The sequence below is a fragment of the Lichenostomus cassidix genome, chromosome 10 (assembly GCF_008360975.1).
Source record: "Lichenostomus cassidix isolate B80296 chromosome 10, HeHo_3.0, whole genome shotgun sequence".
NCBI classification, from domain to species: Eukaryota; Metazoa; Chordata; class Aves; order Passeriformes; family Meliphagidae; genus Lichenostomus; species Lichenostomus cassidix.
Window position 1 is genome coordinate 5,711,933 of NC_139491.1, and position 15,950 is coordinate 5,727,882.

Genomic DNA, 15,950 nt, shown 5'->3' on the forward strand with positions numbered 1-15,950 from the left:
AGACTTCCTAAACACAAACAGCAGTGAATCCTTACATCAGTGAGCTCATTCACAGGGAACAGACTCTCTCCTGTCAGCTGTCTCTCAGGAATTTTGCACCAAACTGTGGGTCAGGGAGTGTTAACTCAGTCGAGGAGAAATGCCTTGCACAACAGAGCTGGGACCTCATCTGGGCTGTGTGGGCTCCATTATTTCCATCTCATACAGTTAGTAATTTCTTGTTATTATGAAAATATTATTGTTATGTTATTACATTATTATTATTATTATTATTATTATTATTATTATTAGATTACTAAAGATATGGCCACACTGGCCTGGAATTAAGAACCTCCTAACATCTATGGCCATCCTCAACACTCACTCTTTCAGCAATCTCAGGAAAGATATTTTACCAGGCCCTCTCTGGTTTCCATCCTGCAGCACAGCTCATCTACCACACAAAAAATCATAGCAGTTCAGGTTGTCCCTCAGGTGACCATGAGCAATGCACCCCACTTTGATCCCTCCTGAGCTGCCCTATGTCAGTGTGGGAACCCAAATCTCCCCACATGGCACATCTGTGACTTAACCACTACTTATGGCAAAGCAGCAGCATTTTGTAAGATTTGTGTCCTAAAATTGAGCCAAATAGTTGTCTGACACATCCGTAAAAAACCACAGGTTCTACTTATGTTCTTTCATATGTGTATGGACCAGGGTGAAATAAGCCTACACTTTAGGATGGAAGATAAAAACTTATTTATATTCTCATTAGATATTTTGTTGCATTTTTTACCTACTGCTGAACTGCAGCGATTTTTAGGAAGAACTTAGCCAGACAGCTAGACAAAAATAGCTTTTTCCCGGTTCCTCCCAAGGAAGGGAACAGGTGAAGGGGCCATCCAGCACCACATCAAAGCAGAGCCTCCCCTCTTTGTAGTGCCATGAATGAGACCCGTTTTGTGCTCCTAACAAGTGGGTCCCGTGTGGAAGAGGCACACATTGATTCTCCGGGCTACTTTTAACGCTGCGGCAAAACCAATCAACTTGATGTCATCGACAGCTTTTGAGACGCTGCCTAAGGATCTCTGGAGGGCGGAGGGAACAATACAACCTGGAAAGCCCTCCTTCCTTTCAGCCTGCCCTGCACTTCCCCTCTCGCCTTGTTCTCCTTCTCCTCTTTATTAAGCCGCTTTTGTGGGGCTTTCACCCATTCTCTCCAGCAGTGAAAAAGTCCAAGCGAGCGAATCTCCTCCTCCTCTTTTTTTCTTTTTTTTCCCCCTTTTCTCTTATCCTTTCTCTAAGCGGTGCTCGCAGGGGCTGGCGATGCTTTCAGGGCGGTGGGGTCCCTGCCACGCCGCTTTGTTGGCTGTGCCGGCATTGTGCTTGCCGAGGCAGTGCAGGTGCAGCAGGGTTTTGTCTGGGTGTTAAACACGGGATAATTAGCCGCAGGGAGGGGAATGGGCATGGCGGCGGTGGCATTCATTTCACAGAGACATTCAGGTTCCGCAGGATCCGCGGTCTGCCCGTTTAGAGCAATAGTGGTTTCTTTCCACAGGAGAGATTTTGGGAGGCAGCATCACACCCGGCGTGGGTTCGCTCACCTCCTCTCCACTTGTGTTTGCCACAATCGGGGAAGGCATCTCTGGTGGGAAGAATAAATTGCCATCAGCGCTCCACATCACTTCCACACCCCGGGAATGGTGAAATGACATATTGGCTCAGGAAGGCAGGGAAAGACACAAAGTTCTGTAAAAGAAACACAAATAATCTGCACATAAAACACCACAGACAGCCCTGGCATGGAGGGTTAATGAGTGAGGGTCTGCCCTGACTTCAGCAGTTTTTCTTTGCGAGCTCTCATGAAAATAAATCTATAATCCACACCATATGCACTTTACGTGGCATTTGGTCTGGATATTTATTTTGAAAGACAAGAGTCTTCACTTGGTTTCATTTGTCACTAAAAAGGAGAAAGAAGAGGCATAAAATAAGCAAAAATGGGAAAAAAAGACTTTGACCCGAACCCAGAATATCTACAGCAGCAATTCCACAAAGCAATAGATATAAGTTTCATCACAGGTATTGCTGTGTGCTCGCTCTGAGGTGTTTGGCACCAGTTCTCTCCAGAGCAACACTTGAACACTCATGGAGTAAACCCCAGCGATGGCCCAAGCCCATGAGATGGACACGAACCCCCACGAGGTGTAGAAACAAAGAGGGAAGTTGTTGGGAGGTGAGAACTACACATTCCCTCGGGTCCTCCAACCTTGCATTTCCAGAGAGTGAGCTGCTCCTTATTCACATCTCCCGTTTGTAAGCCCAGCCAGGTCAGAGCAAATCCCGTGTTGATTTAGCAGCATTTTACATTTACTTTGGACTCACTTCGTGCTGGTGTGAATAACAGCATAAGTATCAGGCAATCAGGGGAGCAAAGATGTGCAAGTAAAGCAAAATAAACCATACAAAAATCTGGAAAGGAGCAGCTCCAAAAAGTCACTCAAATATTTTTGATCTGCAGAAATTAAGCATCTACATTAATTCTGGGTCTAGGTGCAAGTTGCAGATGACTCTCCTACAGTCCAGGTCAAAATTAAAAACCTCATCTTTTATTTCCCCCATGCAGCAAAAGATAGTTCAGCAGAGTCCGTGTTTGTGGGACTTTTCCACAAAGGGTTTCAGGCACCATAATATGTTCCTGGCACCATTTTCAGCTGTGTGTCCCAGAGACACTTAACTCTGTACTTAATTCAGGTTTAATAGGCTGCGATTATATTAAATAAATACCAGCTGAACTGATTATTTAATACGCAGTTATAACTGTTTAACAGCCATGCAATTGACTGTTACATCTCAATAAACGTATGTTTTTCATCGATCACCTAGTATTTTATTTCACATCCCATAATTTTCCCATATAACTCTTGGACTTTGAAAGCATCGCTGGGGGTTGCCCCAGCCCGCCGTGCTGATCCTGCCTGCAGCAAGAACATGCCCAAAATCTGCTGCCTTGCCAGGGACTCATCACAGGTCAGGTCACTCCCTTCCACCTCCTCCTTGCGTTTCCAGGTGATGCAAAATTCCTCTTTGCATCCCTTGCAGCCTTGTCCAGCTGTTCCACGCCGCTCACACAGCTGCATCCCTCCACCCTGGTGTTGGCCTCCCCGCAGGAAGTCAGAGATCATTCTGCTCTCAACAGGCTGTAAAGAGTTTAAACCTTCAAGAGCCTCTAGAACTGTTATAATCCGGATTTTATCCTTTAAAATTCATAGTTCCTCACCCACTGATGCTTCCCGACCGGTATTTGTGCTCTCCCCCTTCGATATCAGTTTGCCTGCAGCTCTTCCGAAGGCATTTAACTCCGCTAAGTGGCATCTTCATCCCGGCGCTGTCAGGCGTTTGGAATGATCATAAGATACATAAATAAGAAATTGTTTCTAAAAGCTGCATCTATTTGCAGCCCGGCGAGGGGAGTAACAAGCTGTTATAAAAGCACGTTTGCTGAGGTCTGACAACTGCACCACAGATACACAGGGGTTGTGTGCAGGGCTGGTTAACCCAACTAATCAGTGCACTTCTCCAAAGACAGAGTCAAAATAAAAATGATACATGGGAGGATTTCATTACCCTCTGGTGTTGCTGTAAACAAAATGGGGTTTTTAAGGGATATGTTTTACAAAGGCTTTTAGCCGAGCATCCGTGGAAACTGCAGGCAAAGCCATTTCCATGTATTATAGCAGTGAGATTTCCATGTTCCAACAGAAATTTCAGGGGTACACGGCAAATAGCAGGTTATTTGTCTGATTTGTGAATGTCAGGGTAAGGTCAGTGAGCCTGAAAATACAAATGTGATTCGAAAAGTGTCAGGGAAAAGAAAAAAAAAAAGATGGTTTGCACTATTTAGAGCTGCCTACTCTTTCAGAATAAAAAGACAAACCCCTCCACATTCCTGGCTGTCACAAGCTGCACTTTCCTATTCAGACCCCATCCCACCAAAGGCAGTAGTTATAAATGCTCAAGAGCCAATAAACACTCCTCAGGATTTAGCACTGGGGAAGCACATGATAAGGAATAGACAATTCTTTGTTATTACCATACGTAGCCCCCTCCTTAAAATGCCCTGACACGATTTCTCAGGCAATAAATCAGCTTTCTGTTGCTGATGTGCTAAAGCCCATCTACATACCATAAAAGCTTCTTTTTCCTCTCCATATTCCATATCCCTACGATGGCTTTAATCAAAAGCAAGAGCACGTGCATGAGAAATGGAAATGCAGATCTTGCATTTCTGAGAAATCATTCCTTTTGCAACTTAATACTCCTCTGAGCAAGTGGAAAAGTCCCATCCTCACCCAGCCAGCATGGTCTTTATTTGCTTTATATTTTCCTGACACAGTCACAGCTCTGCACCATTCCATCATATGGTAGAGGTATTAATTCACTATTTCCTGCATTATACAATCCCCACTTCCTTTCCAGTTTTCTCACTGTAATGATGCTATAATAAAAAACAGAGGTAATAATGAAATTGGAAAATAGTGTAATCTCTAGCTGGCTGGAATAGAGCACAGCTCTGGAAGCTGCCTTGCTACTAACTCATTAGATGAGGGTTTTGAGCAGTGTTTGAATGAGTACCCATGAACCGCCTCGAAAATCTGCCAACGCAGCATTACTGGATCTCCAGAGCAGCAGCCCAAGGACTGACTCACCGATGGACAGAGCCAGGTAGACCAAAGATTCAACAGCTGGGGGTTGTGTTCAGTACTGACAGCAAAATCCCCTCAGATGGGGTTGGTTCTGAGGCAGCATTAGAGCTCCAACACCGTAAGAAGTCCAAGGTGCAGGGATTGCCTTTGCTCCCAAATTCCTCCTGCTGCACTGGCCGGGTACTGCCACATCCCTGGCACAAGCTTTGCTCCTCCTGATTGCACTGGAATAAACAGGATCTGATTCAGGACAATAAAATGAAGATTGTAATGAGTAATTTGGAGATAACATTTCCTTTCAGCACACCCAGAGACACACCTTTCCCCATAAGCTCTGCCCCTCTTCTGATTTTCAACACTTCATTCATGCACCCATGGTAAGTCCTCACAGAGTTGCCTTTTCCCGAAAGAAGTCCTCATGATATGGTTAAAGATACTGATCTTCTGGCTGCCTCCAGCTTCCAGAACTCCTAATAGCAGGAGAAATGGCATTTCAAAAGCTGTGTGCTCCTGGAAAATGGAGTAATACCAAGGACACAGCCTGGATGCTTTTCTCGACCAAGCAGAAGAAATACCCTCCTGCTCCCAGTGCACAGCCACAGAAGCAAATGTGAGGAAGGGAATGCCATCTCCAGACATTGTGACAATGACAGCTAAATCAGGAATGGAGAAGTCCGACAGGTGCAAATGGAGAGCAGACCATGGAGAAGGCTGTCCTCAGTCCCAAGGACACTGATTTCAAGGTCTCAGCTCCATGGGCCCCTCAAGCTGAACCTCTGGGATCACTCTCATCTTGCATTACCCCCATCCAAATGCCTCATTTTATGCCTGACCTTCCACCATGGGAGAGCAGAATCAATCAGGACAGGTCTGGCCTCACCCTTCTCCAGCAGAACAATGGGTTTGCAGGGGAAAATTTGCATCTTCAGCTCTGCAGAGAACAGGAGAGAAACACAAAATGTGGGATCTCTTATGGACACCAGCTGGAGCATCCCTCCATTGCAAGGGTTACCCCTCCAGTACCTTTTCCATGAGGAAAAGGCAGGCACAGATGAAGCAGGGACAGGGGCTCTTGCCAAGCTTTGTGAGCTCACACTGAGCAGCCAGGCACAGAATCCTCGTGTGGAAGAAAGCATGAGAGAATAACTGCTGTGCTCATCTGCCTCCCATGAAACAGGAGCCTGCAGCCCAGCCCAGCCCTGCCCAGCAATTCCACAGAGCTTTGGGGGCCATAAACAGCACCCAGCTGGTTGTAGCAAAGCCCAGAGCACTTGGGTTTCCATGTCTGGAGCCTTTGCAAGCTTTGCAAACACAGATTTAATGGGGAAATGCATTTGCACAGGTGAGGCTGAAGTGCAGCTGGGAGGAAGTGGTGGCTGCCTGGGTGGATGGGGAGTGCTCAGGGTGGGATGGGTGCAGACAGCAGATCTCTCACTAGTCAGAAGATGATGCTGCCAACCCTGACTTCCAGCACAGGTGGAACTGAGCTCCTGGGGAGCAGGAGGGTTACAGTGCAGAGAAAAGTGGCATCCTGCAGTCTCCTCCCACAATAAGGGGACACTGGGTGTCCTGCGCCCCTCACCTGGCTGCCAGCACTCTCCACAGCTCTGTGCACCTGCAGAGACAATTCCCCACAGCAGAAGATCCCAGACTGCATCAGCTGCTCCATGCAGTGAATAGAAATGCACACCATCCATCTTCCCCCTGAAGGGAATTTCATGCCACTGCTCCTGCTTTTTGATCCAATAGCTGTCACCTGAAACAGCCAATGCTTCCAAGCACAACCACAGAGAGAGAGACAGTTGCTTGATGCAGCACTATTCCAAATCTGCCCACACACATGATGGATACAGTGTCTGAGTGTTTTGACCTCCAAACCTCTCCCTCAGCTTTTCCATAGTCTGCAGTCAGACACGATGGTTGTTTCATTTATTTGGGGTATGTGGGCAGAGATAGGTGTCTGTTGACTGATGGTATCAGGTTGCATAATTTGCTTTTAATTTATATCTGTCCTCCCAAAGTGTCTAGTGGGGGGAATAGAATAGATCTGAGGATAAAACAATGGCTTCAGGGCGGGAGGGATGTACAGAACATACAGTCCTCCGCTCAGCACACGTCAGCCTCTGCTGAACACCTGAACAGACATTAACAGCTCCTCTGGGCTTCAAACGATCATGTAAGCTAGAAAATTATGTCTAAGTGGTTAGAGCCCAACTAGAACTGGTTTTGGAGCAAATACCAGAAAACAAAAATGTGGGATTGTACTGAAGTGCAAGCCTGTGCTAAAGGGATGCCCAAGCAAGCCAAGAGTCAAGGAAGGACAGAGCAAGAAGGCGTAGCAAAGCAAGGGAGCTCAGAGACAGGCTCAGTCACACCACACCAGCCTGTGGCTTTTGGGAGGGAAGGACAGACCCTGAACAGTGAAGATCATCCTGGAATAGGACAGCAGGCTGGCTGGGAGCAGGGACAAGGACAGCCATGTCAGGAAGCAGAAATTGGCCATTAGGATGAAACAAGGAGGACCAAGAGCCAAAAGAACAGCTACAGCACAGGGCATGTTGGAAAGGTGAGAGCAGCTGGTGGGATTGCCCAGCACCTCTGCCAGCCACAGGGACTGGCAAGATTGGTTTGGAGCTCATTCACCAGACAATCTTTTTGAGGCTTTGATTAGGACAACAATCTCTTCACTTGTCAGTGCACAAGTTTGTTGTTTCCTTCACAGCTCCTCCTGCTCTGCAAACATGAGAGCAGCTTGTGTTTGCAAAGACTGGCAGATTGTGTTAATTAATCCTGAGATGCTGAGAATTTTCTCAGCCTTTATAGTCACACCTGACCTCTGCATCTGCAGAAAAACATTTTAATGCACTTATCACCAGATTTCATTGCAGTCATATTCAGCCATCCTGCCTCTGGCTTGGCCCTCTGGAAGCAGGCAGATGACATCTCTGTTCCTAAGCTACCCCCACACATCAGCAGCTCACTTTTCTCCACATGAGGGGGAGGCTACAGGCACTGCCTGGCACCTTCACTGTATGGCCATCCATTTGCATGGGCATTTGAGTAATATTAAATTCAAGCACAAGGGTAAAGGATCTCTGTTTGTCCCTGACAGCTCACAGGAAAAGGATCTGTGTCTTCTCCAGGCCAAGATCCTCTTCTATCACAATGATGATCAGCTGACTCTTTACTTTCTCTATAACTGCTTTTTAACACATAAAACATATTACCCAGATTTAAATTGTCTTTTTGCACAAAGCAGTGCATTTAACCCACCTGGATTCCCCTCTTTGACAATCAAGGCTTCTCTGGACTCAAGATTCAGTTTATGACAAGCAAGAACCTGCTTTGCACTGCAGTATTGTATCAGATAATCATTCACACACTGAATTAAGTTGTCTGAATCCCAGTAAAGATGGGGAGCCAGTATGTGAAAAGCCCCATGTAAGCCAAATATTCATCCAGTTTGATTTGTTTTTAATGCCTCAGCTCACAGCAAGTCTCAGCCAGGATCTAACAGCTTATTTCCACTAACTGGGGTAAACCCAAATATCTCAAAGAGTCAGAGAGAAATATTCAAAATAATTTTAATAAGAGTGCTGTTCATGCCCAGCTCCATCACTCACATTGGAAGGAAGGAGCTCTTTTCATTGCTTATCTCCCACTTTTTGCTGCTTGGTCCTGCAAGTAAAGCATGGCTAGCAAGGAAAAAATATCCATCCCAACATCTGGACCTCTCCATACCTTTGATAACTGATTTGATTCACTACCTCATTACAAAACACAGCAACACTACAGGCAAAACTGAAGGGGAGCCTGAGACCAGCAGAGAATCTGGGCTCCTGGAAGTAACAGCTGCTTAGAAATAAAGTGATTAAGAAGTAAAACAAAATGAAGTCATTTAGAAGTCAAACAACACAAAGAAAGAAACAGTAAGATCCAGAGTAGGAAACTTTTGAATGTCTGTCAGATTCTAAATCCTGATCCAGCAGGTGAATAAGGCATCCAAGGGCCATTGCTCTGGGAGAAGGTGAGCAGTCCCAGCAGCCAGGACAACACTCAGAGAAGAAAAGTGGAATTTCAGCAGAGCTAGCCAGGAGGTCAGATTGGGTTATATAAAAATAGTCCTTCTTACTCTTGCACTTGGTGAATATTGAATCCCAACAGTGGAGGAACCCCCAAGCTTTCAGGTTTGCTCCACACACGAGTGAGTCTCAGGAGGGGTGAGATGGGGTGAGCCATGCTCTGTGCCAAATTAACTTGATAGCCAGCATTTGGTTATTCAAAGCTGGCAACTGTGGGAAGCCCTTAGAAACTTCTCCCTGGGGTATCTCCACTAGTTACCTAGAAACCCAGGCTGAGTTTTATGAGCAGAAAGTATGTTGGGAGGCATGTTTGCCTCATCTGCTTTTAAAAAGAGCTATTTTCCCCTTTTCCCCACCCAGCAATTTCATTAGTTGAGAACTATTTATGGGCTTTAAGTACCCCTCTCTTCTTTGCAGCCTGGATTTCCCAGCCTTAAGGACATCCCAGCCCCTTCCACTTCCAGCATCGTGGCCTCACCAGGAGCAATCTGTGCAAGCTTCCGTGGCATCCACAGGACTTTGTGTGAATAAGAAACCCTTTATGAGCCTAATACCTCTGCATGCTGTGCTCAGACCTCAGAGAAAACAACTTGTAAGACAGACTTTGGTGGGGAGGGGGTGGGTGGGAATGGTTAGGGGTGAGGGCAGCCAGCCCATAATTGAACCCAGCAAGCTTTCCACTCGATTATCCTCTCCTTTTGTCCAGGATCTTGCTGAGCTTTCCTTGCAGGCTGTTTGCTGAGCATCACAGAGCAAAGTGCCCAGCAGCCAGCGTGGTATCCCTGTGCTCTCCCTTCAGCCATCGGCTGCAGGGTGATTTCCCAAAGTCAGAGCATTGCCTGAACAAAGCAAAAGGGGGCTCAGTGGCAGGGAGAGAGGCCAGGGCATTAGCCTTTCACCTCTGGAGGCCATGGCTCCAGTCCTGGCTCAGGTTACCAAAGAAAGCCAGTCTGATGCTCTCCTCCCTTGCCGAGCAGCCAGGCCAGCAGATGTGCTGCACACCACACCCAGCATCCCAAATCCCCTCATCCCTGTAGGATGGCCATGCTGGGGCTCCACTTCCCAGGGAACTTGACCAGAGTGACATTTTCATGGCTACAAATTGCCAGTGCAAAGGCCAGCAGCACCCGAGGCTGTGAAGGTGAAGGCAGGCTGGGAAATATTTCCCCATTTATTTGCTTTCCCTCGGGTTTGCTGATCTTTCTTCTCCAGTCCAACTGGGCCAGCTGAAAATTTACTGATCCTTTCTCTCTTTGTCATTTTGTAACTCTCTGTGAGAAATGAGGCAGCTAAAAATATAGAAAAATATAGTTTAACTACAAACTAGCTAGGATCATCACTTTTCTGTGGGGAAGTCTGCTTTACGTGGGCTGAGCTGCTGGGGGATTTATTTCTTTAATTACACTAGAAAGAAGCAAAAAGAATTGATTCTGGAAAAAAAACAACCCTGAACTCAAAAATCATCTCAAGCTCCTCAGACTGTTCCTGGAGATAAGGCTGAGCTTGGCACTCAGAAATGTACTTTTAGAGAGGAAAATTTTTGCTATTCTTCCTTATATTTAACCATAGCCACCAGCTGTGAATTTTTGCAACAGCCTTCTGGGAACAGTATCAAGGACGAAAATACAGCTTTAGAGATGAAGGTAGAGCAGTTTAATGAAAGTTTAAGAAGTGGCTGCCAAGAGGAGAGAAGGGGTTTTAATTTTATCTGAGATGTGGCCTACTTAGGGGTCTGACATAAGTTTAAATTATTTGCATCTATACAGTGCTCTGGTTTGGTTCAGCAAAAAGTGAAACTGAGGTGGTCTGATGGAACTTTTGAAAAGGACACCTTACAGTGGACTTTTCCAGCATCTCTAAATTTCCTGCTTCCTGGCTTAAAGAAAGGTGGGATCGCTGAGGTTTGATTTGTGGTGAGGTAAACACCCAGATGCTTTCCAGACCAGGCTGGATGAGCCTCTGAGCAACCTGGTCTAGTGAGAGGTGTCCCTGTCCATGGCAGGGGGTTGGAACTAGGTGAATTTTGAAGTCCCTTCCAGCAGAAACCATGCTGTGGTGTGATTTCCCTGCTCACATCACCCTTGTTCTGCAGGAAGCAGAGACCACCATGGCAGTCCAGCAGACACAACCCACTGGTGCTATTTTAACTTTAGGCATTTCTTTTCCCTTCACGGAGGGGGAAAAAACAAATACAGGACCTTTTGCACCTGGTGAGGAACGGCTGTTTGTTTAGACAGCCAAATGATGTCATCGTTGAGAAACGATGCCTTCACACCCCCTTGAATACTCACTTGCCAGAAACCAGAATGGAGTGAAATGACCCATCACCATCCGCAGCTGTCTGATACAGCCAGGAATGTTTCTGCCTCCTCCTCAGTCTCCTCTAACCATACAAAAGCCAAACTTATCATTGCCACTTTACACAAACAAAAAAAAACCAAAAAAGTCATCTCCCTAGAATGAAAAGGAGGTGGAAATTACCGCACAGCCAATATTTCCTGCAAATTGCACTGTGAATCTTCTAATGAAGGTTACAGCACCCAAGCCTGCCCTGCCCTGGGGTCTGGCCAGAGGATTACACCAACCCCCAGCCCAAGAAAAATTGCCCTAATGAAGCTCCAAGTTCTCACCCCACTCCTCAAGACAAATGGAAAACTGAGCATTTTTAATTTGCATTTTAAAACAAAGGCTTCTAATACCCAGACCATTAACTTGGCTACGAGGCTTTCACAGCAAAACTTGTTACCCACTGTGTGTTTTGTTGTCACTAAGATATATTAAACACTATTAATTGCGATGCCTTGCTATTATGCTATTTGGAGACTTGCCACAAGCCTGCTTCCGCCCAACCTGTATTATGCTGTGAACCTTGGAGGCATTTTAAACATCTCGTGCAAAATTCATGAACGTGAAAAGGAGCCTGTCTATGTTTCCAACATCTTGAGGGGCTGGGGAGCCTTCCTGAAACCCAGCTCAGTTCAGGGCTCACTCTTAGCAGCTACTACATCTCAATCCAACCAGCCAAGCCCCCTCTCAAGCCCTGATGATCACCAAGGCCTATATGCACCTTCCTTCTAATGAATATAGGCTTACGGACATCTCATGCATTATTTACCGAGGTGTGCTTATTATGATTGCAATGATTTAGGGCAGTTTGTTACAGGCACAGCTCTGAGTGATTGCGATCAATAGAAGAAACAAGAACAAGCCAATCTGCATAGAACAACAGCCTGGGTCCTCAGGGGCTGTGCTGCCCTGCTTAACCCTTCCCAGCCTGGTACAGAAGGGGTTTGCACTTGTTTGATAGGCACAAAGGGTTGGTTTCCCTCCCTCTTGATCTCCCCACTGTGGTCAGGTCTTCAGAGGGGTTCTGCAGCTCCTCCAGCTGCTTTTTGGGCAGGATCCTGGCAGAATCCCACAACATTCCTCACAGCATTCAATGTGCATTTTGGATGTGGCTATGGTCTGCTCATTAGTACATCATGCCCCTAGCTCCATACACAGAACCTCCATCTCTTCCCAGACACAAATTTGGAAACAGTGGCCTTTGCTGCCAGCTGGGGACATCCCAGGTCCAACCCCTGAGGATGGCTGAGGCAGCAGGCATGAAGCAATTGCTGCAGACAAGTAGCTGAACACTGATCCTGCCAGCCTGAAAGGCAGTGGGAGCTTCCCCAGCAAGAACTGGAAGGAGACAGGGAGAGGGATGGAGAGCAGTTTTGTGACTTTCCAAGTTTACAGACTGAGAGGTCAAAATTCTTTGCAGCTGACACCTCCTAATGTAGAGAATTACAGTTCAGCATTTGCCCTGTGCACCCTGGGAGCTGCAGCAGATCTCTGGGCCAGTCAGGATGACCCAGTGATGTTGCTGTAATGTCCCAGCACAACACTGTGAGCTCTCAAATGCCAGAAACTCCTCCCCTGTAGCACAGGGAGCAGGTAGTATGACCTCTGGGCAGGGCAGGAGTGTGGCTTAAGGGCAACCAATAAACACTGCTCTGTATTTATCCAAACTCCTCACACGAGGTGAGTCTGGGATGTTCTGCACCACTCAGTTCACACTGGAGCTTTGGATCGGACTCAGCACATGGGAAATATATTCATTACTTCAAAGGGGAAGCAAACAGGATGTCTGGACAAAGCACCAAATAAAAGGCTAATGACACAAATGGATATTTAATACAATGACTTCCTCTGATTATCCTATAAGGAAACACTTCAAATGCTGTCCATTTTCTACATCCTGCATCATTGCAACCTGCTTCAGAGGCTAGGAGGGCATTTTCCACACCACACACTGCTCAGGTGGGGCTGTGCCCTTACCCGCCTGCTGCAGACAGGATGGTACATCATGCACAGCCTGCATGAGTGGCTCAGGGCCCTGGGATGCTCTGCCAGCAGCAGGGTGGGAACATTCCTCCTCCTTCTCCTCACCATTAGTGCTCAGCATCCCCAGCACGGGGAGCAGGGTGACAAAGCATTGCTTTGGTGGCTGATCATCTTACAAAGTGATTCCCAGGGATATAGAGGAGATGAGAATTGCCTTTCCCCTCCACTCTGTCTCTGAGATAGCCAGCAAAGCCATTGCTCTCTACAGGACTGTGGGGTCACTGAACAAACAGAGTTTATCCCAAATCCCTGCCTAGATTAAACCAAGACAGAATTTCATTAGCATGGCACTTATTCTGCTGCTGCTGATCTCTCTGGAGAAAAGACAACTGAAGCCTTTTGCTTTGTGGCAACTGGAGGGAAGAGACAAGAACAAAGTAGTTCAGTTAAAAAAAAAAAATTGTTTCCAGAGTCACCATGACCTGATGATTGCTTTGGGTTAAACTAAATCCAACCCAATTGGCCAAGAGGCCAGAGACATCAATACGTAGGATTAAGATTAGATTTCTTTTTGCTGGTGAGAGAAGACTGAAAAACTTCTCTGTAGAAATTACCTTTCATTTCTCTTTAATTTTTGATGTGAAAAATTCAAGTGAGAGTTGAGCTCTATATGGTTTCTAAATAGCAAAATAATGACACCATTAGGAGCACAAAGCTGAAGGCAGAAAGTTCCTTTCCAGTTTAAACTCATAGGTTTTGTTAACAGTTATTTCATTCCAGTGCCTAGCCAGCACTTTGTTTAAAAGAGGTCTTTGTTAATATTTTGATTAAGTTAATAAACATTATTAGGCAAACTTGCCTCTACACAGCTAAGGAAGACCTCCTAGCAAAACCAGAAAAGAACATTTCACAGTCCTGAAAATTCCAAGATAAGGAAATACATAGGAAAAACAAAAAGGAAATTCCCTCAACATCAGTAGTCTTTAACCATTCCAGCAAAATTAAATACATAAATTAAATGAAGTCTAATTAAACAGCAAATTTTATTACAGGCTATTTTCAAGGCACTGTTCTTCCAATAAAGGAAATCTATAGTCTGGGGAGGAAGAGGAATACCTTCTAATGTCCTTTGAAGTCTGACTTTCTTCCAGCAATTTATACACTGTTTGCTTGGATGATTCTACTGGAAATAAAAAATAAAAAGAAAAGAAAACTAAAACCTCTTCTCCATTTCTCAGCATCATCCTTGGGATATAACATGCTTTCCTGATGCAATAAAGGGAGTTGTGACCAGTACAGCCATGGCTGGTAGTAATCAGACTCTGGTATCTCTGTACATGGTGTGAATTATAGTTATTTCTGTACCAGTGACGCAATAGCAGCTTTCTACCCATCATGAGTTGCTCCTAAGCTCAAGGGAAAGAGGTTCATTCAATCCCATCTTTGCTGTACAGCTGCTTTAGGAAAGAAGCCAGTTAATGTTCCATCCCAGGCCAAGAAAAATAATTTTTAGGGATGAGATAAGACAGAATTTGATCCTGTGTTTACAGCCCCCATTGCAACAAAGGCCAAGCTAACAGACCTGTGGGAAAGCCTCTCTGCCTCGCAGAGCATCAGTGGCAGCGAGAGGTGTTTGCCCCAAAAAGCTCCTCCCAAACACCTTTCCTGGAGCAACACAAGGGATTAACTGGTCTCATTATTTGATAGCTCAAAGCTCCCTATTGATTCCCAGCTGCTGCTGCTGACACTGAGGAATTACAATTAGTTGCAGCCAGTTTTCCCCAAGGATAGGGGCAGCAGGCAGAGCCTGAGGTCCCATTACCTGCTTACACAGCCCAACGCCAACAGAGGAACCAAGGCGCAAAATCAGGAAAACACCTTCATTCAGATTCAAGGTTGCCTCCTTCTTCTCCCACAGGAGCCCTAGGCTCCATCACCTCCTCCAGCCTGGGAAATAAACTCCTCTTCCCTCACAAAGGAGCTATTTCAACAGGCAGCAGCTGATGCTCGGCCACTTACTCGCACCCACCTCCAGCTGCTGGCGGATCGCGCAGCAGAGGAGGTTAAGTGTCACTGGGGCTTAGCAGCAAGATTGGACCTGCCCTTCTCCAGCTGCATCCGTTGTGCTCTTGGGGCTGGGCCAGCCTCGAGACAGAGGATCTGACGGGGTGGAAAAGGAAATTCTGTGCATTCCTCATCCGTAGCCTACATGCCAAGTGAAATGCAGCGATGAGCAGCCAGACCGGAGCGCTGGTCTGAGGCGTTGTGCAAACTGCAGAAATTGCAGAGTTTTGGAGGAGTGTTACTGAGCTGGGTCCAGAGAAACCAGGCTGCTGGGGGTATGAAATCATTCACCCTCCAGGAGTACTACTGCAACAGGTGAAATGTTAGGAGGAACATAAAATCCTGGGATACACCCTCCAAAGACTGAATTCTGGCTTAGGACAAACACCTGCCCCAAAAAATATTCTGAGCATGTGATTTTAATTTTCTATGACCTTTTTGTGTCTCTCCTTAGCCAGGCACAAAAATATCCTCCTCAGAAAAAATTCTGCCTGGAAATGATGGTCCTTTTTCCCCAAGTCCTTTCAAAGGGAAGAAAATTACTTGTCTTCCAGAAATATGCTGCTAATAAACAAGCAATACATGAACTGCCTGTTTGGGGTAAAGAAAAAAAAAACATGTTTTGCATGGGGAATTCTCTCAATGCTCATCCATGCCCATCCGAGCTATATCCTGAGCTACCTGATCTAGTGGAAGGTGGCCCTGCCCATGTGGTGGGGCTGGAACTGGATGGTCTTTAAGGTCCCTTCCAACCCAAATCACTCTGTGATTCTATCCTAACAAACAC

At 46.1% G+C, this 15,950-nt stretch overlaps 1 long non-coding RNA gene across 1 annotated transcript; it reads right to left on the bottom strand.

Moving 5' to 3' along the window:
* Positions 1-181: 181 nt before the first annotated feature.
* LOC146432613 (uncharacterized) lies at positions 182-15,128 on the bottom strand. Its single transcript, XR_014854256.1, has 3 exons — positions 14,922-15,128; positions 5,522-5,619; positions 182-4,928 (listed from the first exon to the last, which is right to left on the bottom strand). It is a non-coding gene; the product is annotated as an uncharacterized LOC146432613 (long non-coding RNA).
* Between the last annotated feature and the right edge of the window lie 822 nt (positions 15,129-15,950).